Raw genomic sequence first — 22,920 nt, 5'->3', positions numbered from 1 at the left:
TCCTATGTGTGTTGGGTTTGGTAGGTGATCAAGTATAGCCATACTACAAACATATTTTATTTCTTTGTCTATTAAATTTGCATACCACCCTTCATCAGGAGATCCCAGGGTGGTTCACAGAGTAAAATACAATACAGTGGTACCTTGGGTTACAGATGCTTCAGGTTACAGACGCTTCAGGATACAGACTCCGCTAACCCAGAAATAGTACCTCGGGTTAAGAACTTTGCTTCAGGATGAGAACAGAAATGGCGCGCCGGCGGTGCCGTGGCAGCGGGAGGCCCCATTAGCTAAAGTGGTACCTCAGGTTAAGAACAGTTTCAAGTTAAAAACGGACCTCCAGAATGAATTAAGTTTTTAACCCTAGGTACCACTGTATAAAGCACAAGTAAATAAGTAAACCAGATACATTTAAAAGGCTATGGGATATTAAGCAGTCAAAGGCCTGGTTGAAGAGGACCGTTTTTGCCTCGTGCCTAAACATATAGAATGAAGGCGAACCTCCCTGGGGAGAGCATTCCACAAACATGCCATCTTATCCACAGTCTATGTAGACCAGGAAACACATAGTTTCAAAACAGCGTTTATTTATTACTTTGTACATTCCAAGGCAAAGATGTGAGACTGAAATGAAGACTGGACAATAGCCAAAGGGAACTTCAATCTTCAAAGGCAGTGTATTTCTGCATGCCTGTTTATGAGAAAAGAGTAGCAATGGACGGCTGCTGAGGTTTGCTGGTGGGCTTCTTCAAGACATCTGCTTGGCCACAGTGCAAAACAGAAAACTGGACTAGAGGGAGAAGGTATGGTCTGATAGAGAAGGGCTTAAAATGCCTTCTGAAGCTAAGAAGTGGCAACCTGTAAACTATGGAAATGTATTCCGTATTTGCCACAGTGGCACAAGTCTATGCTAAAAAGGGCAGCAAAAGCCCCCTTCTTAGTCACTGGGCAAACCATGCACATTTTCTTCTTAGTGCAACATTTCTAGCACATTACATTTAATGTGATATTAAGGATTATTCCACATCAGTGGCTACAAATAAAAACCATAGCAGTTACAGGATGTTTTTCTTCCTTGTTCGCAGCTAGGAACCAAGTCCCTTGCCTGTTGTTTACATTTTTATACATATAATGTTCAGCATGCTTGAATATTCAACTGCACATGCAGTGATCTCGGTCTTAATTTCAGATGCATAGTCGGGCATTCGGAAACCTGGACGTGTTAGAAAGTCAGTCACCACACATCTGTCATCATGCCTGAATATTCATGGACAAGTGTCGATGAACAGTGTACTGGGCTCAAAAGGCAATCCAAAAATTCCATGGAGAACATTGGTGAGACCTTTCTGTACACAGGATCTTCCAAACGCAGTTCTCCTGGAATCAGTGAGGCTTGCCATTGGTTCTTACATGACTCAGGTGGTATGGTCGCTAGTCCTGCATGGTTGCAGTTCACACTGTTCCGATAACACTGAATGGGGAGCACATGGGCAAGGGGTGGATGATGCGACTTCCTAGGCTAATGCTGCCCTTTCACCACTCTCCCTTGAACTGTAGTGCAGCATAAGGGAGGCAGGTGAAAGATTATCTAGCCACAAAGGCTATAATGTGTATGGAGGCTGGAGATGCTATTGTACATGTTTGGGACTTTTGGCATTATGGGAACAATCATTCCCATGTGGCAAGAGGCATCAAAGGCTGCAGGCTGTGCAGGCTGTGCAGACTTACACTGGCCTTCCTCAGATAACTTTGGGAGGAAAACTGAGGTTGTGGAGAAGCCCTCATCTGTGTTGAGCAGTTTGTGGAAGCCACCAAGTAACAGTGGGGCATGTGGATGACCTTACAGCCTATCTCTGATTGATTGGAATTCCATATTTAAAATCAAATTAACTACAAAGCAGAGCAGGGATGTTCTTCCCATCCCTAATTTTAATATATATTGCACACTTTAGATCATCCTTCATTTTATATTATCCTCCATGCCATTAAACTGAGGAATTATACTTCATTTACCAAGGATGGGAAGTTGAGCTGGAGAAACTTTAGACTCCCAAACAAAATTATTAATGGCTGGATGTTATACTGATTAGATTTAGGTGGCTGTAAAGGTTGCAAGTGAACTAAATCTAGCTGGCTGTGCTGTGTTTGCAGTCCAACACTGCCCTCATTATAAAACGATCATTCATTTGGCATGTTGGCAGGCTGTGCTTTAAGACTCCATGTCTAGGTTTCATGTGTAGGAGAATAAATGGGCCTCTCGTATCTTAAAGCACAGGAAAAGTTTGTTATTCAAGACCGAGGGGCATTTTGAAAAATAATGTCCAAGTATATAAATGAAGTTTATGCTGTATCTGTGATGCAGTATTTGAATAACAGTTGCAATTACCCATAATGCTTCAAGCCATCATATGTGAGATGGCAGCAATAGTTTAAGTCTACCTGTAGCTCTACCCAGATGTTAGCCAGAGAAAGCAGGAAGCAGGATTAGGGTCATACATTCACACCCCACCAAATTACCCTCAGCAGCTCCACTCTCAACCTTTGCATGTTGATGAAGAGCTGAAGGGTTACTCTTTGTGCAGTTGTCTGAATGCTCTTAAAAATCCCCTCTGCGATCGGGAGCCTTGACTGCGCATGTTCAGTATGTTCAGTTGAGCAGGTGAATGTGTATGTGTTCAGACATTCGGCCTCAACATGCCAAGTCTAACAGTGGAGGTTGTGGGATGGGTGGCATCTTACAGACAATGGGTCTTTCAAATTTCAGTGGTGCCCAGTGCGAGGCCAAAATTCAACACCCTCTGCCTTTCACCTTCTGTTCTGCTCAATTCACTACATCATACCTGTGACGCCCTGCAGAGTCCCCATGGCTCTGCACCTACAGTAGTGTAGTGGAACTAGTCACACACTGGCCTAAATCTGCCTCTGTCCCTGTCTGCACATTCTTTGCATGAGGAAAAAACACATGCACAGGACTTAACACATGCATCAAAGTGGGGTTCTCCTTGGGGTAGACACTATCCCTAGTGTATCACCAATCCATTACTTCTAGAGCTATCCAAACAAATACAGTGATCAGTTTTGCATTTATTTCAATTAGGAGAAAACAGAGAAGGCTATATAGAGCCACAGAGTGGTAGTTCACTACATTTTACCCACTGGGAAAAACACACACACCATGATAGTGGGGTAGGAGAGCTGAAAATAATGCCAATATAGTTCACATCTGTCAACCAATGCTCCCCTTTGGTAGACAAATCTAAAAAGACAAGTCTAAAAAGTCTAGGACACAAATTTTCACAGCCTTCTAGTTGCTATGGTGGCTCATGTACCAGAAGTAATGTATTTAGTGTTAACTCCGAAAGTGTATACTCGATTCTGACCAAACTAAGATTCCTAGAGCAAAATATACATCAGGAGGCTTCTGGTGTATATATCCCAATGTTCTTATGTTGACTGAAATGGGAAGACAATAGTTTTAAAGTGCAACACACACACACACACACACACACACACACACACACACACGTTTGTTCCCTTATCCACAGTGCATTGCTATATTGTCCTCATGAAAGTTACTGCTGCTCAAATTCAGGCACAGTTTACTACCGAGAGGCCATCTTTTCTTTCATCCTGTACATTGTCGCTTGTGTTCCTCTGCTTCAGGGTATTTGTCAGCTAGCAGCAGGTAGTGGTTGTAAATGCCTCCTCTGTTTGTTTGCTTATTTGGCTCCTTTCTGTGAAGGATCTGAAATTGCTGTGGTAAGAGACGAAAAGTTGGCTGAGACGGACCACTGGGAGATCAACACAAACTAAACCTGGAAATAAGAGACAAATATTTATTAATGAGGGTGAGCAGAGATTGCAAGAGGCGTCCAGGGAAAGTTGTGGAATCTCAATATGCCACACTCTTCAAACAGTTCTCCAAAGGCTGGAATTTGTTTAAGCACAAGCCGACTTTAGCTTAATAATAACTAGAGGGGATGCAGAAGACTAGCGGTCCCATCCACAAGCCAATCAAGCAGAAGCATTTGGATATAAGCCAATTTAGTCCAATTGGAGTTAATGAGATTCAGTAGGCTTCGAACACAAGTGAAGGCTGGGTTGTAATTAAATGAGGCCAGGCTCTTCCTGCTCTGAAAACCTCTGCCAGTGTCCAGAAGAATGGCAGGGAAGATGCAAGAAGCAATGCACACTTAGCCTGGCATTATTTGGAGATGTAAGAGCCACGCCCAGGATCAGAATGATCACTTAATGAAGTGGTACCCTGAAATGTTACAAAGCGAGGGCTGAACAGTCAGATAATGGGTTGCATCATTGGTCAGATCCAGTTTATACTCTTCTTGTGATATTAAGCACATACATACAACTTCAGATTCTTCCCTTGCAGAGATGTTGGTATGCAGTTCAGAAATGCATTTACAAAGAGAGAGCAGAAATGTTGACCAAGCATTCATTACATTCACAGTACTACATTAACAAAATGTAATTATAATTATCCTCCCAGGCTTTCACTTAGCAGTACTTTCCCTCTAAATACTTAAGCGAATCTGAAATGTGCCTTTCAGCTAATTCTTCCTGCAGATACTGGTTCTTCTGGTTCTGTACTCCCTGCTTTTATGGGGTAGAAGAGCTGTTCCCTACATTATGTTTTAGATGTCCACCTAAGGTGTTTTAAGTGTATGTCTAGCAATGAAAAATGTCAGCGTAGTGTAATGGTTAGAGGAGCTTTTGCCAGTTTGGTGCTCTCCAGATACAGTCGTACCCTTGATCCTGAACGCCCTGGTACTCGGACGTTTTGGCTACCAAATGCCACAAACCAGGAAGTGAGTATTCCAGTTTGTGAACGATCTTTGGAACTCGAATGTCCCACGGGGCTTCTGTGGCTTCTGATTGTGAAGCCGCACTATGGTTTTCGAACATTTTGGAAGTTGAACGGGCTTCTGGAACAGATTCCATTCCACTTCTGAGGTACGACTGTATTTTGGACTAATGGGAGTTGTTGTCCAAACAGAAAAACTGAGAAGGAGTGCTGGGCTCACCTCAATTTATTTCCCAGGGGATGGACCCAAGCAAGGCCCATTGGCTGTTTGGCCCACCCCTTGGGGAGTCGCTGGACCCAGGCATGCCTGCCAAAGGCCAATCTGCAGGCAGGCCTGCAGTCCTCCCTGGCTGGCTGCCAGATCACTGACCAGGGCTGTGGCCAGGCCTCAATGCCTTCTGACCATTTAAGATAAGCAGACTTGTCATCCAAAACATCTGAGGGGGCCCAAATACATGACTCAGACACGTGCAACATATACATATATAGCCTTATTATGAAATTCGGATTTACTATAGCACACTGTCCAGCCATTCTTTCCTGGCAAACATGCATTTACTGCTGTGAAATTTGCAATTTTGCCTGTGGTTCTTAGGTATTTTAATTTATTTAGCAAGATTTATATATTGCTCAATCAAACAAAGCAATCAAACGATCCAAGCAGTTTCCATAAATAGTATAAAAGATTCATTTAAAATAGTGGTAGAAAAGAGTTTAGAAACAATATATGCATTTATTTCTTGTGCTTGCTTTAAACTTAGCACAAAACTTCTAGAAAGTGATTTACCATCTGCTGAAGCCTTAAGGTAAGGCTGCATGCCAGGCAATAATTCACTAAGGAATATTCTCTATTTTCCTTAAGAATGATCTTAAATGTGGTTTCATTTCATTCCTCCAAATTATGGTAAATTTCCTTGTGACTGGCTCTAGTCAATAGAGCAGAGTGAAGGATATGTTTTGAAAGATCTCCCATCTCACTTCTCAGCATTTACTTTTTTCTTCATTTAAAAAGCTGGAAATGCACAGCTCTGCACTGTGCAGTATTTGTGATCTATTGGTCAACCCCTGCTTGATTAATGCACAATTTTAGTATTTTCCTCCCAACCTGCAAGCTGCTTTCCTTCAATGATTAAAAAATGAGCACTTGGCACCCTTAAGCACACACGCTGATGTTCCAGGCTCAAATTTATCTTGTGGCTTTGAAAAATAGCCCTATAAACACCAGCACATCTGAAAGCTTTACTATGTATTCCAATGAGCACTGATCAAAAGAACTGATCTGAGTGCTGCGGTCAGACTTGCAGAAAGGTTAAAGTTCACTCTCCAGGAAGCATATGAATTATAAGATGTGCCTGGGAGATGGCGGGGGGGGGGGAGAGAAAATGTGTCACAGTGACAAGAAAGACTGATTGAATAGTCATATGCAAAGAATCATGGAAGTGGGAAGAAACTTTGAGATCATTTATTCCTACCCCTGTTCAGTTCAGGAATCAAGATCCTTGACAGATAGCTTTATGCCTCTACTTCAACATCTGCAACTATGAAGAGACCCATCAACTCCTGAGATACTCTGTTTCACTCCCACACAGTCCTTGCCATTAGAAAGGGTATCCTAATGTTTAGTCAAAATCTACTACCTTGCAGCTTCCACATATTAGTTCTAGTCCTTTCCCTTGGAGCTACGCAGAACAAGCACGCTCCATCTTCTGTATGGCAGCTCTTTGTGTGTTTGAAGGCAACTATCATGTCTCCACTTAAATCTTCTCTTACGGAAGTTAAACATCACCAGCTCTTTCTCATGGACAGAGCTTTTTTTCAACTGGAACTCTGTCCGGCGCCTCTGAGATGGGTGCCATTGCCATTGCAAGAGAACAAGGGAGGCATCAATGGTGAGTTCTGGCTTCTCTGTTTCTAGAAAAATAGCACTGTTCATAGGAGTTGGTTTCAAGATCCCTCACTATCCTGCTCAGCAGCCTCCCTCTTCTGGACCCATACTAGTTTTTGTCAAAGTCATTCTTAAAAAGTGGTGCCCACAACCAGACAGAATACTCCAAATGCAGTATAACCAGCACAGAATAGAATGGAAATATTGCTTCTCATGATATGTTTGTTTTGTTTTGCTAATGCAGCCTAAGATGGCATTCACTTTTTTATCATCCACATCAAAAGCTGTTATACAGAAGCAAGTCCCATTGAATTCAATGGGCTTTATTCTCAAGTACAGTAACTGTCCATAGGTTTCTATTCAAAATCCAGAGAGACCCTGCATTAGATATTTTTCGTTCTGCTGCTTCTGAAATCTGATGGGAAATTTTTTTGATGACATTATAAAATGTGCCCTTGTTACAAATCGTTTTTTACAAAAATAATAATAGTGTACAGTGGTGCCTCGCAAGACGAAATTAATCTGTTCCAAGAGGCTCTTCGTATAGCGTTTTTTTCGTCTTGCGAAGCAAGCCCATTGACAGCTTAGTGGATTAGCGCTATTAGCGGTTTAGCGGCTTTTAGCGGATCAGCTGATAAGTGGCTTATCAGCGGATCAGCTGATAAGCGGCTTAGGGCTTAGGAAAAGGGGGGGGGAGGGAAAAAACCCCACAGGAACTCGCAAGACATTTTCGTCTTGCGAAGCAAGCCCATAGGGAAATTCGTTTTGCGAAGCGCCTCCAAAACGGAAAACCCTTTCCTCTAGCGGGTTTTCCGTCTTGCGAGGCGTTCGTCTTGCGGGGCACCACTGTATTGTGATTGTGGTGACCTTCGTTGCTTATTCTTTTTGCTGCAAACCATTGTCATTGCTCTTAATCAAACCTTAGTGCCAGATGCACCAGCAGGTGATGATGCTCTTGTGCTATAGAGGGATGGGGGGCCAGTCATTATTGGCCAATGGACAGCGACAATATAATCCAGTAACATCTGACTTTGTGATCAAAGATGGTCACATTGCTGGTAGGGAGGTGCAGGAAAGGTTCAGGTTAGATAATGTAATACCTTTGAAAGTGAAGGGCTTTTCTGGTGGCCAGATGGAACAGTCATGAGGTCTACCTGCCACATCTGCCTGGAGTTGTGGGGCCCTGAAGTTTAAAGAAAATGTGACTGTAGTTCAATCCATCACCAGTATCTGGCCTCCTTATTCCTGAGTCTGGACACAGAATAGCCCACACCATGGTTTCCAGGTGCCGGTTGGTTGCTGCTGTTGTTACATTAATATATGTGGCCCAGTTAACCCAGCCTCCTTATTTCCCTGTGCAGTTGCAAAGCTAAACCCACTGTACAAAAATGCAGATAAGAAGATTGTTACGATTTTAGGCTTGTTTTCCACTCTTCTGCAAGAACTCACACCAGGTAACAAATCAATGTAGGCAGGCAAGAAATGAAAGACTATATGTCAGATTTGATTTTTTGCAACTTCCTGATAAGAGGAGGCTTTTAAACTGTACATTAATACAAAATTATTAATATCCTTTTGTGAGGTGTTAGATAAAATAAAATAAAGCACAACCCATGCTGCTGAATCCACAGTTCCCACCAAGTCTGGTCTTTTAGCTAGATTATTTTCTGACAGTATAATTAGTCACAGTTTTCCTTAAATCAGACAGGAGAATAATTGTATACATTGTGTGTGTGTGTGTGTGTGTGTGTGTGTGTGTTTCTGTGTGTGCATTTGAGTAAGTTGCTAGACAACTTTCCCCTGCAATTATTTTCTCTCCTAATAAATAATATTTGAACTACTGTGTTCATATTCTTAAGTGAGCATCTCTCAATCAGACCTGCAGCTAATCTGGCTTTCCGAAAATAACAGGCAAATTGCCCTGGAACATTATATAAGTCTCTGGTGGTGGAAGCTATTTGAATATCCTGCAGCTATTTATTGGATCTAAATGGAAAAAACGGTGACATATTAAAATTAAATCTAGATAGCTGTTCCCATAGCTGCAAATGAAGGGCAGAAAAATTGGGTCCTGATGGTTCCAAGATTTCACTTTCTAGTATTCTATACATGCATTTAGGACTGAACTGGGGGAATTTTGTGCTGGGGTGCTCTAAGGGAAAATGGATTTACCGAACCTTCTCTGAAACATTATTATACAATGAGTTATAATGAATAAGCCTCAGTGTATTCATTTTGCTACCATGTAGGTGTGGTGCAACTGTCAAATATTGGTCCTGGTTTTTGAAAGAATAGAAACACTGAAAGTAGACCCGTTCCAGGCAACTGGAAAGCAGGGGTTTTTTTTGTTACTTAGTTTTCAGTTAGTCCTTAAAATCTGTTGCCAGTAATACAATAATTCTGTTCTCATGCAATGGATGGGTTTGGGGTTGGTGTGTTGCAGTGGGGCTGAGGGATAGCCATACCCACAAATCAAGGTCCATCACTGAAGAGGGTTCATAACATGTTAAGGCATTGATGACATGTTAAGGGGGTCAGTCTTGCTCATAGACTAATGGGCAAGTGCTCAATCCTATGCCATCTTACCTGAGAGTAAGCCTTATTGAAATGAATGGGACTTATATTTGAGTTGACAACTGTGAGAACAGGATACTGGACTATACAGAGCATTGGCAATTAGACATGTATAGGATTATTCTGCAAATATTTTAAAGAAAATAAAATAGGTCATGAAATGCAGCATGCAGAGGAGATGGAGTTATGAAATTCATCTCTTCTGGTCCATGACAGCCAAGAACCTGTGTAACCATGTTACCTATAGTATTCATAATTTCAGTGGATGCACTAGCAAAACATTGTGGTTTAATGCCAGGGAAAATATGATATTTATGGATTTTTTTTAAAAAAAATGTACTACAGGATCTACGGAAGAAAATTGACTCTCAATATGTAGACAATTGCAGTTTGTCCTGCATATCCCACTTACTGTCCTATTATGGTAGACATGCCCGAGGCAATGTGGTTACCTCCCCTTTCATGGTGGCTTCTACAATTTTCAGGATCCAGGAACATTCTGAAGTTTTATTTATATAGCATGCAAATGTCATGCCTCCCAAATCAGTGGGATTTGGCCATATACTGTAAGCCGTATTAGTTCCTGGAGTTATGTGAGAACAGTCACAAAGATGGAAGCAGCTGCAGTCTTCTTCAGGCACTTGATATGGGCAGATCTTCTGATCAGATTCTGATTGTGTGTTTCAGTATCTTGACAGGGATAGCCAACATGGTAACTTCCAGATGTGGCTCAACTCCAAGCCCATAAGCCCTAGACAACATGGCCAACAATTTGGGATAATGGAAGTTGTAGTCCAATAACATGTGGAGAGCACTACTTTGGCTGTCCCTGATCTAGGCCTGGCTGAGAAACCTATGGCCTTCCAGATGTTGCTGGACCAGATGTTGCTGGACACCCATCAACTGGTCATTGGCCATGCTGCCTGGAGCTGATGGGATTTGGAGCCCAACAACAACAGGAGGGCTACAGGTTACCGACTTCTAGTTTAGGGGGCACATAGCTCATTCATTCATTCTCAAGAACTTGTACATATGGCTTGCATAATTCCAGGTAAAAATATTACATAAGAACATAAGAAAAGCCTAAGGTTTGTCTAGTCCAACATCTTCTTCTTACAATGGTTAACTAGATACCTGTGGGAAGCCTGAGCATGGCATTCTATGTCTGACAGTGAAGGTAGTAGAACTTATGTAAATGGGTTGGGTACCTCTTCTCATGCTACAAGAATCAGGCTACCAGAAAAACCCCTCCATCTGTTGTCCGACACTGTAAGCAGAACTAGGCACAGTGCTTGCAGTAATTAAATTTATTGCTCAGTAATCAAGAAGTCATCACCCAGCACATCCATCAGATAAGTCAGTTGCAGAAGCTAAAGTTCCATCCGCTCTCCCCCTTATTTGTACTTCTCTCCTTTCATTTCTTCCCCGCTGTGACTCAGCTTTTCTCAATTGTTCTAGTCTTTTCCTGACCCTTCTTTCTTGTGCTGAGAGTAGGGGAGGGGAAGGAGCTGAATCCAGACTGTATTGCAGAGCAGAAGACACAGTCCCTGCTCCTTCTCTATCAGCGTCTGTGGCTACCTCAAGCATCTCCACTTCACCCTCACTCTGCTGATGATTCCTCCCTGTCTCACCAGTCTGAACCTGGTTCAAAGTCCCCATCTCCCTCAGGTGCCTCCTGGACTACTTGCTGCTGTTTCTCATCCAGCCAATCCCTGACATCTGATGTATAAGTGACTTAAGCTTCTACTGTTTTGTGTTTCCAGTATAACATAAGAATAAAGAAAGTTGTGATCTGCCCCCCATGGGGTGCATAAGTTCCAAATATGTGTGGAGGTCAAAATCTTGTTGGACAGGGAACACAAGTTATTGCTTTGCAAGTTATTGCTGTATAGGCAAAATAATGCTGATCTATACACCATACTGCAATGCCCAAAGCTACTTTAAGGTACATCAAACTTTTAATGCATGTTTATACCACTTTGTCATCAATTGCATATATTTAAGCCGATCACACACAATATTAGAAAGAAATCATATTATTTTTGTTATCCATTAAGGGTTCCAACAAGGATTTGATTTTGGGGAATTATTAGTAATGTTACAAACTTCTGTGCCTCCCTTGGAATTCTCCTGTGTGTCTGTATCATCACTTAGAACAATATTTCATCTGTTTGTTCAGTTATTCTCAATTTTATAATGGATTGAATCTATATTGTTCTGAGCCTGTTTACGCTCAGCAATTTTGTGTGTTTTAAGATTAGCATTTCTTATGATTTCCAGGACATATTGATTTTCTTTGGATGGGATACAGAGGTGCACAACTGATTTCCAATGATTCAAAATGTCGCAAAATCTCTAGCCTTCTAATGCAGGCTAAAAGGGACCGAGTTTTTAGTGCCTTGTCTGGAGGATGGCATTTCTTGAAGGTCAACCAAAGCAGCTGCCTGGCAGACAGAAAAATATTATTTGTCAAACTGAGATGACAGAAGTAATGCTTGGTCTCAAAGCTTATCAGGGCTATGTGGTGGTGTTCATGAAATGTGTACAGTGGACATATCTTTGGAGTGACACCGCAACAGAAACATTTAAAGTTTTTTCTTACTAACTGATAAGGGCCCCTTGGGAGCATGTCTACAATTAATGACTACGGTGCAGAACTTATTGGATATATGGTTTGGTTGTCAAGTGATAAAAAAAAAGCTTGTTCAGTTGATACCAGATTGATCTTTGCTGCATTCATTCCTGAATTCTAAGAGTATGTGCTTCTCCTTACATTATAATCTCCAATGCTGCCTTTAAAAAAAACAAAAAACCCTATTGACTGCACTGAATAGAAATACGGTGGTGGAAAAATAGTTGGGACAGTTTAGGACAAAAGGCAGAATGGATCACATAGTGTTATTCAGTTGGCAGGTTCCTAAATCTTCTTAAATTCAGAAAAGGTTTATCATCTCCTCTGAGGGGTACGTCAGTCTGGACAAGATGCACCACTTGGATGTTGCACTGATTATTGCCCCCAATCCAAGAGAGCAAATACTAGAAGGAAAGGTTATGTAGAACTCAGCCTATGTGATTTGCACAACAAACTGAGACAGAGTGGCATGAACCAGCCATTTTCATGTGTTAATTACATATAGGGCTATCATGTGAAGAAACAGGACCAGGACCATGCCTTCACCCCCAACACCCCCATCCTAATTCTTTCCCAGGTCCTTTTCCTCTTATTATTACACTACTAGTAGTCTTGTTGCTCGGGAGTTCTAAGAAACCCCCAAATCAGTGCACCTTTGAAATCACAGTTTAAAATCAGACTAATTTTGAAAGGTTCAGTATCTTCACCATCTTGATTCAAAATGGCACCTCATTGTATCCAAACAGACAAAAATCTGTTGCTTAATATCTTAAGAGACGTCCAAATCCGCAACAACTTTCTAAAATATATAATAAAAAAGACAAGTGAGAGAAAGAAAGTAAAAGAAAGAGAACAGAAAAAGAACAAGATACACATAAAAGAGAAGGGAGATTTAGGAAAATGAGTTATTCCTTGGAGCCCGTGGCAGCTACTTTTAAATTCAACAAAAATGCAGGGCAACTGGTCCTAAGTGTATCATGATCAATACAGCTTTGGGAGTAAGATAATTGCCTAAAACAGGTTAATTATCTACAGCTTTAGCAGAAGCCTTATTGGACAAGTAGCCTTTTGGAAAACCTGACTGCTTCAAAAGTAGTAACAATGAATCCAGTATAACTGGATTTAAAAGCTACCAAGTGCGGCTCATGCAAGACATTATTTGAAGACTTTATTGCCAGATGTCTTTGCTTCCGATTCCGTAAGCTCAAATGGCAGCATTTGTTGCTATCAGTCTTTTGACTGGGAGTTTCAGGTGCATGAAGGAACAAGAGCAATTGAGCATTGTGGGATTTGAGTGACAGCCTGGGGCTTTCAAAGCAGACTCTTGCTTACAAAGTTGAGAGAATTTCCAATTGTCAAATTGGCATGTGCCAGATGAAGGGCTTAGTCGGGGCACCAGCTGTTCTACAGGCACACCTGCTGCGAAATAAACAATTAATACAAGAGTGAAGTGCACGAATATGCAGGCAGAAGACTTTAATCCCCCCCAATCCCATATTGTGCCGTTCTACAGCATCTTTCTGGGGTGACAGGTGCCATAAGTCAGCTTATTGATTAATAACAACATATTGTCGAAACAGAATGGGCGGGCTTGTCAATGAGAAGCAAGAGGAAGGGGGCACAAAAGGGGGAGGCAAAATCCATGAAGAGTAAAAGGGCTTCAATAGGTTCTTTTGCTGTTAAAAAATGGAGGGGCAGATACAATATTCATCCAGTTTTGTTTTGTTTTGCAAGGGAAGCAATTTTTAAAGAATTGAGAATAAAACATTTCAGACCACTGCTTACAAAATTATTGGCTATAACCATGTGAAACAGGCTGTATTGAATAATATAGTGCCCTGTTCTAAGTATGCATCTATTTATGAATGCCTGCCTGCCTGCCTCTCTCTCTCTGTATATATATATATATATATATATATATATATATATATGCAGCAATTTGTAAGAAACTGCCTGCAGCCTAATCATCTTACAATGCTTGCAAGCAGCACTCCCTAGTCACATACTGTAAATTGTGGAAGAGGCACACAGATAACACATTTACCTTTCTTTTTCTTTTGCTGAAAAGGTTCCCAAAGAAATTTACAAAGATGAAGTTTAAGACCGTCTCTGCCCTCAGGATTACGATTTAAAAGACATGACATGCCAGGAAAAAGAGACAGGAAGAGGAAGCACATATTAAGAGAAATGTGTGAGAGAATGCATGCAAATTTCCATGGGGAATGTTAAAAGAAAAACTGGCAAATTGATGAAGAAATCGAATCTTAAGTTTGGAAAAAAGAGAAACAAAGACTAACGGGTTTGCCCATCACTAGTCAGGGAGCGTCCAAAGTTGGGGGTGGGGACTAGTATCCCTTGTACATGTAATAATTTTTTAAACCACAATTCATGAGGTGAGGGAGACATGGGGCAGACACAGGAGTTGGCAACAAATTTGCACCGCTTCTCTTGGGGGAAGACCTGAGGGCTGACAGTTACCACATCTTCCTATTGTGGAGCCATGCCTGCTGTGGATTTACTACATTTCCACCACTAAAAGAGGCAGCCTCCAAATTTCATCCAGCCACCACACATCCCAAAATTGTCATGCTCATTAAATCAATACCAATGATAATAGAGATACTGCATTTGACAGTGTGTAGCCAGCTTGAAGGGTTTTAGCAGTCTCTGTGCTCTGTATTTGTGCAAATGGCAGGTACAGTAAATATTATTGACATGTCTGGTTTGTTGAAGGGTTTTAAGTAAAAGGTCTTCTTCCGTCAGTTCCCCTTTTTATTGTCTAAGAATTAAATTGTTTGACTGGATGACTGTCTAGCTAGCTTGACTTTGGCACAAGAGTGCTATAACTAGTAATTTCCCTCTGTAGGTCATTCAGTGTGCGTCTTTCCTATGCGAGAGCTAATAAGAGGTGTCACTCCTCAAATCCTTGCCTCTCCCTGCATTTGTGTCAGCAGCTAAGGAGCTGTGACATTCAGCTCCCTTATGGCCGTGGTGTGCCCGCTAATTATGAAGCTCAAATCAAATCACTAACAGGCTCAAAGGGGGACAGTTATCTGTTGATCGGTGCCATTTTTTCTTCAGACGATCAGCTCATGGATGCCTGATGTAAAACCCTTAGCATCTCCAAGAGAAACAAACCCAAGCAAACTGGGTTAGATTTTCCTTACAGTCGTGGACTTTAGAGACAGTCTTAAATGGAAGAAAGTCATTCAACACAAGAATGCATGTGTTTTCATTTAAAGTAGACTTTGAACAGTACAAATGAATGTTTTCAGTGAAGGATGGCAACTTTCAAGCCTTACCTTCGTTATGAACTCATTTCACAATAATTTCATTTAGAATGCATTAGGGTTAAATGAGCAGCACCCAGCGGTCTTTCATTACACTATATCATGGGTCGGCAAACTAAGGTCCGTGGGCTGGATCAAGCCCAATTGCCTTCTAAATCTGGCCTGTGGATGATCCGAGAATCGCCGCATGGATCGCCAGCATGTGGATCGCCAGCGCGTACATTTTTTCATTCTCCCTCCCTCTTCCTCACACAGCGGTGGCGCTGGCACCTCCTTCCCCCCTCCTCCTGGCTTCTCCCTGCCCTGCCTAGAGGAGGAAGGCGACAGGGCTTTGTTGGTGCTGGCCCCTCTCTGGAGCCCTTTCAAGTGCCACTCATTGTCCCTCTGCCGCTGCCGCTAGCCCCTGCCACTCGCAAGACACAGAAGCCAAGGTTGGCTGAGCGCCCCTCTCGAGTGCCCGCCATTTAAAGCAGCGCCTCTCCAGAGCCCTTTTGCGTGCCGCTCATCATCCCTCATTCATTTTTTTTCCAAAATACAGTCTGGCCCCCCACAAAGTCTGAGGGACAGTGGACTGGCCCCCTGCTGAAAAAGTTTGAGGACCCCTGCACTATATGCTGACAGAATCCACTGCTTTCCAGAAAGGAGAACTAATACAGGATTATTATTGAAAGCACATTGAACTATTCTGAACTACATACACACTGGGGAGGGCATGGAAAGAAGACAGGAAGAGACAGTTGTAATATAGCTAAGCTGGTACAAAGTTAGAGATAAAAATGAATCACTATTTTGGGGTGGGGGACATACGTATTTATTAATTTTCTTTCAGAACCTTCCATTCCTACCTTGCCCCTGTCACAGAACCCCAAGCCCCTATCCTTTCCTTGAGGAAAGCACCACAAAACTCCAAGGAAGCATTCAGATTAGATTACTTTGTCACAATAAAAGCATAATGACTTGAAAACTTACTTCCTGAGGTAGACTTATGATCACAGGGCTTTCCTGCGTTCCAAGTATGGTTTTCTCTGCTTTCCCAAAAGTTTTTTGCAGAGTTCGAGCAGCTTCTTGAATAGCACAAAATGTTACACAAATATTGTAGTGGGAAGGGCAACTCTGCAAAAACTAGTCCTCTCTCCTTGCAAGCAGAAGGGCCTTGTTCTCAGGCAAGGGTATACTGGGCACCTTATTGGATTCAAGCCGGTTTGCTTAGAGCATGCTGTGATCTATAGTATATCATTTGGGAGCCATGCTAGAGCTCTGATAATGGACTATCCCTCCGACTCATAACACTGGTTCTTGGGATACCGCAACCCACTAAGAGATTTACCGGTGACCAGTACCTCTTAGTAATTGGATATAGGCATTTTCTGACTAATGCCAAACCAACAGGAGCCAGATTCCCCCCCTCCATGCCCAACTACCAGTATATCACACAATCACACATTAAATATAGGTCACCTGGGGGCCAAGTATTATGGCTAATTTTCTTTGAAAAATGTGTTTACACAAATTCTAGTGTTTAAGCATAAAATCCCCCCAGGAAAAATTATACCTCCACCACACATTGTCTTTGTTCTACAATTGATTTTCTGATGTTGGGCAGCGGCAAGCCAACAGCAGTAAAACATCTCGAAATTAAGTGTGGGATAATTTGTTAATGTGCCAAACTTCCAACTTGCTGCACGGAATGGGCAAATAGCAAAGCAGTCTAAGGAGTCACAAGCAAAAATAATGCCAGGTGCTGTGCCTGAAAATGTCTAATCTCATACTTTGCAGCAGTAGTGGCATATGTGGTGGTGGGGAACCATGGAACGCTCCTCAGTATACTGCTGCTGGGTGGCTTGGGGTGGCTTGGGGTGGGGCTGAGGTCAGGGCCTTGTGGGTCACCGGAGGGACCAGTCATTGCTGCCCTGCCTCAGTGCTACCCAGGTAAGCCATAACAACACTGTTGTCAGGAGGGCAACTCTACTGTACCACAGAAATCACTACTGTTTTATAGACTGAATTCTGCAGGGCTGGCCCACCCGTGTGGCAAGGTGAGGTGAGTGCCTCAGGCAGCTGGATTGAAAGGGGCAGCAGATCTGTTGTTGTTGTTTAGTCATTTAGTCGTGTCCGACTCTTTGTGACCCCATGGACCAGAGCAAGCCAGGCACTTCTGTCTTCCACTGCCTCCCGCAGTTTGGTCAAACTCATGCTGGTAGCTTCGAGAACACTATCTAACCATCTCGTCCTCTCTTGTCCCCTTCTCCTTGTGCCCTCCATCTTTCCCAACATTAGGGTCTTTTCCAGGGAGTCTTCTCTTCTCATGAGGTGGCCAAAGTATTGGAGCCTCAGCTTCAGCTTCAGAGAAGCTATGAACTATGCCAAGCAGGGCAGCAGATCTAGCCCCCAAGAAATGCATCACCCGCTACTCCTGAAATTGCAATGGCAGTAGATATGGCGTGCTCCTTGGAGGTAGAATCTGCCATCTCTATGGCAGCCCCTCTAAAGCAGCCTTTACAGTGGCCTCTTGGTAAATAGGAGGTGCTGCTGGTCTCCTCCCACCCTTGTTCCTAATGTAGATTTTTATCCCCTCCTTGTTCCTGATGTAGAACTTCATTAAGCCCTTCTTCCTTGGCAGGGGGCACCATTTTGTGGTTCGCCTCAGGTGCCAAAAACAAATTGGGCCAACCCTGAATTCTGGACATCAGTCCGATGGTATGACAGCAGAAAGCACCAACAAACTTCTTCCCCAGCTCCTATTCACTTCTCTAATTTGAATCTATTAAACTTTATGGTGTATGGGAGGTATTTAACAAAGTTCTTTCACTAGCATTTGGATTTCCACTTGTGCCATGAAACTTATCTGTCATGTCCTCTCCCTGCACACACCTGTGTCCTCCCTGAATCTGCTCTGGAAGGCACTTTTAAGGGTCACAACGGATGGGGCATGTGGGGGGAGGAGAGGAGAAGTTCCATTGTGAAGCCAAAAGTCCTTGCCATAGTGGAAGCATTTGATTTGAGAGTGCCTTGTAAGTGGGATTCAACTAAGTTTTACTCATAGTCGACCTATTGAAATCAATGAACCTAACTTAGTTATTTTCATTAATTTCAATGGGTTTTATTTGAGTAAAACCTTGGTGGGATACCATGCTATGTCGCCGTCATCCCCCCACTTCCTGGACATAGCTCTCATGTGAAGAGGACATGTCAGAAAACATGTTTAAACCTTCTTCCTGATAAGGTAGCTTATCAATTGTCTGTTCTTATGGGTCTGTGCCCCCAGTCCCAGGAGATCACAAACTGGCACATCAGATAGAAACTGCATAATATGTTTCACACTCTAAAATACCTAATTGCACCCTGAACTGGTTGAGTGTCTTTGGTCCCAAGATTGTTTCCATAATCTAATACCTCTAACAGTTTAACATTCAACCCCACAGCTCCAGGAAAAGAGAGTGATCATATCTCAAAGATGCTTGGTTGTCCATGGTAATTTTTGTCAGTTTCTGGAGATGGGCCAAACATAATTATTCCCTGTGTTTTATGGAGAATGGTGCTTACTGTCCCATCAGTCAGGAGTGTGGTTTTGACCCCACTTCTTGTGATGATGCTAGCAACAAGAGAGAAACTATCCTTGCCAGTGCTCAGATGTAATTTCAATCTCCAGGATACCCTGGAATGACTCTATTTTAACATCTAACACATGTAGTGCCATTTTAGGGTCATCTGGGTGGGTGGCAGCTACTAACTGCCTCAAGGAGTTCCTCCTTTGCTCCTACCATTACCCCTGCCATTGAAGTTAGTGGCAAAACAACTCATCTCAACAAGAATATGAAATTAAATGAGAAGCATTTGCCACTACCAAGTGTGAACCCACAACATACCCTGATTATGTTTGACCCACCTATGAAATTGTTCCCTTTTCGAGAATCCAAATTCACTTTCTTCCACCAAAAATGTTCACCTCAACACTAATATGCTCATAACCTCATGCATCATGTGACAAGTTGCATGAGTTAAAGAAACATCATTAAGGAAAATGAGGAGTCTTGTGCCATGTGGTTTCATGGACCACAGTACGTTTCATTTAAAACTCCATGCCTATGTCATATAAAATCTGTTCATCTCAAGGTGTCAAAAGACTGTTACTTTTGCTATAACAGGCTAACCCTTCTGGAAATGATAGAGGAAACACCACAGATAAGATGTTTCACTCTGCAACTATCCCTAGCTAAGTGAAGGAAGGTGGGTCAGTTTTTTAAAAAAAATGTTTCCAGTTTTGAAACCATTCCCTAGAAATGAGATTGGCTCCCCAAAATACAGGGGCTGGTTATAATTTTGTTAGAACAACAATGTAAGACTGATGATCTATTCATTTTAGTGAGACTTTGGCCAAATAAACTGCATTAGACAAACAGCCACCAGTTGCTGCCAATGCAGGCTTTGTTCTCCTTTGGCAGGTTAGTTATTTACTGGCTGATTGCTCTTTTCATATGTGAATGACAGTCTTTTTGAATTAATGGCTTACATGATATCTGCCTTTGTTTCATATGAATACGTTTATCCTTACAAAGTGGCATTATATGCCAAAAAAAGCACTGATAGTGATCTGATGTTGCATGTCTGCCGTTGTACAAGATCTATGGCAGTGGTAGCTAATATGTTGCTTGACTCTAATGCCCACCATCCCTGACTATTGGCTGATGCTGGTGGGGTCTGATAGGAATTAGAATGCGACAACCTCTGCAGGTACCATGTTGTGCTATCGCTTTGTAAACTGTTTAGTGTTTTTGTTTTTGCCAAAAATGTTAAGCAATATATCAATTCTCTAGACTAGGCGTTGTCAACGTGGTCCCTACCGCCCACTAGTGGGCATTTCAAGATTCTAGGTGGGCAGTAAGGGGGGTTCTACAGCACAAGCTGAATCCTCCTTCCATCGAGCACTGGTGGGTGGTAAGGAAATGTTACCATCAAGAAAGATGCATTAGTGGGCGGTAGGTATAAAAAGGTTGACTATCCCTGCTCTGGACAAATAAATGAAACTGCTCTTCTGGATCCTTCACTGATATCAAGGAGACACAGGGTGTTATGGACCTCTCTACCTATAGCCTGTCATCCCCATGATAGTTTGAACAATACAGTGGTACCTGGAGTTACATAAGCTTCAGGTTACATACGCTTCAGGTTACAGACTCCGCTAACCCAGAAATAGTACCCCGGGTTAAGAATTTTGCTTCAGGATGAGAACAGAAATCGTCCTTCGGCAGCGCGGCGGCAGCAGGAGGCCCCATTAGCTGAAGGGGTGCTTCAGGTTAAGAACAGTTTCAGGTTATGAATGGACCTCCGGAACGAATTAAGTACTTAACCTGAGGTACCACTGTAAATTATTACTATTTCTCTACCTATATAACATGAGGATTTGTTGGCTGTTCTTACTTCTTGTAGGGGGAACTGTAGTGATTATTGTTGCACTAAAGAAACCAGTGAAGCTCATTGGGTGACTTTAGGTCATTCACTGTTTCTCAGTCTAACCTAAAATAGAATGAAAGGAATGAGAGAGAAACTTATACACTGTCCTAAAACCTGGAAAGAAAGATGGGATAGAAATGAAGTGAACAAATCAATTCAGGTGAACTGGGTAACTGCAGAATTGGAGGTGCAATGTGAGAACCAGTCTGGACAATATGGAAACCAAAGGTCCATATTCTACTGTAGTTCTTCCTTTTCTGAAGAACAACATTTGGATTTCAAAGCCTGTTTAGCAAATGGCTGCAGAAAGATTCTTGTAGTTTCTACAATATAGCTGAAGTTGGAAAATTCCACTCCATTTTCTGATCTGTTTTCTTTCTACTCCTATGATCAACATTTCCCCCACTCATTATAAAGTGTAGCAAATGCAACAGACATCAGCTATGCCTTATAGTATATGTATTTGATTACCTGCTGTGCAATGAAAAAAAGATGAGATGGATTTCACACTATACTAGAGATGATTGGTATGTTTATTTTCTTCCTCATCACTCATTTGGCTCTGGAGATACAGTGCATAAGCAGCTAAAATCCAGCTTTGAATATGCCTCTGGAGCTAGCTCATAGGGGTACCATGACGTAATGTACACAATGTCCATGTGAGAGGGCAAAGTAGCTATGGGTGTGCTGTGACACTGACTGTTGTGTTGGTAAGCTCAGCCCTGAAGATAGAATAGAAAGGGGAAATGCTCTATCATCCCACTGGTGCTACAATGTCCATCCTGAACTGGAATCAGACTGATCTATTTTATTCCCAATGGCTATGAATAAAAGTTGCTATAGGGCAGGCAGGGAGGGAGAGCTGTTGCCTTTATGCCCTCTTTAAGGTCTCAGGGTATGGACTATGGACACATAGCACAGTCATCTTGCTGAGGATGAGCAGATCTGGCTCTGATCTAGATGGGAGGCCACTAAAATCTCCATTTATGTAACCTGGATTTCCATTATGGAAAAAAGGTGAATGGGCTCCCCAAAAGCATTGGTCTGGTGGGGGAAAAGGACTCTGGACAATGTGAACATATAGTTTGATCCAACAAAGCTCTAATCTTCTTACACTCTCAAGTGTAAGAATCTGCTGGCTCAGATTTAAAGATCTAAGGCAAATCCCACAGTTGTTGGGGGTGGGATTCCCTGCTATTCTCTCCGTCCGTTGTCTCCTTTGGTGAACATCAAATTCCACAGCTTTTCAGTATCACCAACATGCAAATGATACCCAGCTGTAGCTCCTTACCCAAGGCATCTTTTCTTCTATCCCATCTTATATCTCTACTTGTGTGTCAGATAGATCTACTACAATGTTTCACTACCACTTAAAAGTGGACATATGGATGACTGAAGCACTTATCTTTCTTCTCAAGTTTCCATCTTCCTGATCATCCTTCCCATCCATTCCATTATCACCTTGGTAACTAAGAATGCAACACTGGCTTTATCCTTGGTTACCTTTGCTTCTTACATTTATTTTATTTTTTTAAAAAAATAATTTTTATTAACTGACCAATCAAATCAAATCAAATCACATCACATCACATCACATAAATTCTGAATTACAAAGTCAAATTTTAAATTTTTGTTGAGGGGACCCATATTTCAAGTTTCGAAGGGGGATTCCGATCATCTTCTTGCTGCTGCGTTCATATCCAAATCAGTTCAAATAAAGTTCATAATTCTATCCAGTCTTATCTTGCTGTTTCCACATCTCATCTTATTCGTACATTTTTTCTTTTTCTTTATGATCTCTTCTGATAATCTCCTTAAGCAGATAAACACCAATTATATCCTGTGTGGATTTTTCCGTTCGACCAATCCTCATATCGTGATGGTTTCCATATATCATCACTTTCCTAAATAACATCACTCTTTCCATCATTAATCTCAGGATCTGTCGTTTTGAGTCCCACTGAGGAGTCTCACCCACAGTATAAAAACAGCTCTTTTCTTCTTCCCAGACTCAAGTCCTCCGACAGAGCTTACCAATATGGCGACGGTATTTTTAACTGCGTCATTCCAGAGCTCTTAAACTTTCCACACTCTTCTTAAAACATGCTTTGGTTAGAAAAAATATCTCCACACAGACGTAAATCCACAGCTTAAGTCATTAAAGCGGCATTTCTGACTTATGAGGGGGGGGGGTTCTTGTTTTATCACATAGAGGAAAGAAAGAAAGTTTTTTTCCCCTCCCCCATCAGTCCTTTTGCCATACCGAGTC

The 22,920-nt window shown here is 42.1% G+C and overlaps 1 long non-coding RNA gene across 3 annotated transcripts; it reads right to left on the bottom strand.

The window, feature by feature from the left end:
- Positions 1 to 2,527: 2,527 nt before the first annotated feature.
- LOC309352222 lies at positions 2,528 to 22,090 on the bottom strand. 3 transcript variants are annotated; one of them, XR_014161154.1, is made up of 4 exons: positions 21,123 to 22,090; positions 20,585 to 20,714; positions 7,805 to 7,887; positions 2,528 to 3,815 (listed from the first exon to the last, which is right to left on the bottom strand). It is a non-coding gene; the product is annotated as an uncharacterized lncRNA (long non-coding RNA). The 3 variants fall into 3 exon arrangements; XR_014161155.1 differs by having other exon boundaries at positions 2,529 to 3,815; positions 21,943 to 22,090; XR_014161156.1 differs by lacking the exon at positions 7,805 to 7,887 and having other exon boundaries at positions 2,531 to 3,815; positions 21,943 to 22,090.
- Between the last annotated feature and the right edge of the window lie 830 nt (positions 22,091 to 22,920).

This window comes from Podarcis erhardii (assembly GCF_964252035.2).
Source record: "Podarcis erhardii genome assembly, chromosome: 11".
NCBI lineage: Eukaryota > Metazoa > Chordata > Lepidosauria > Squamata > Lacertidae > Podarcis > Podarcis erhardii.
Note: the sequence above shows the minus strand (reverse complement) of the source record. Positions and strands in the feature narration are given on the sequence as shown.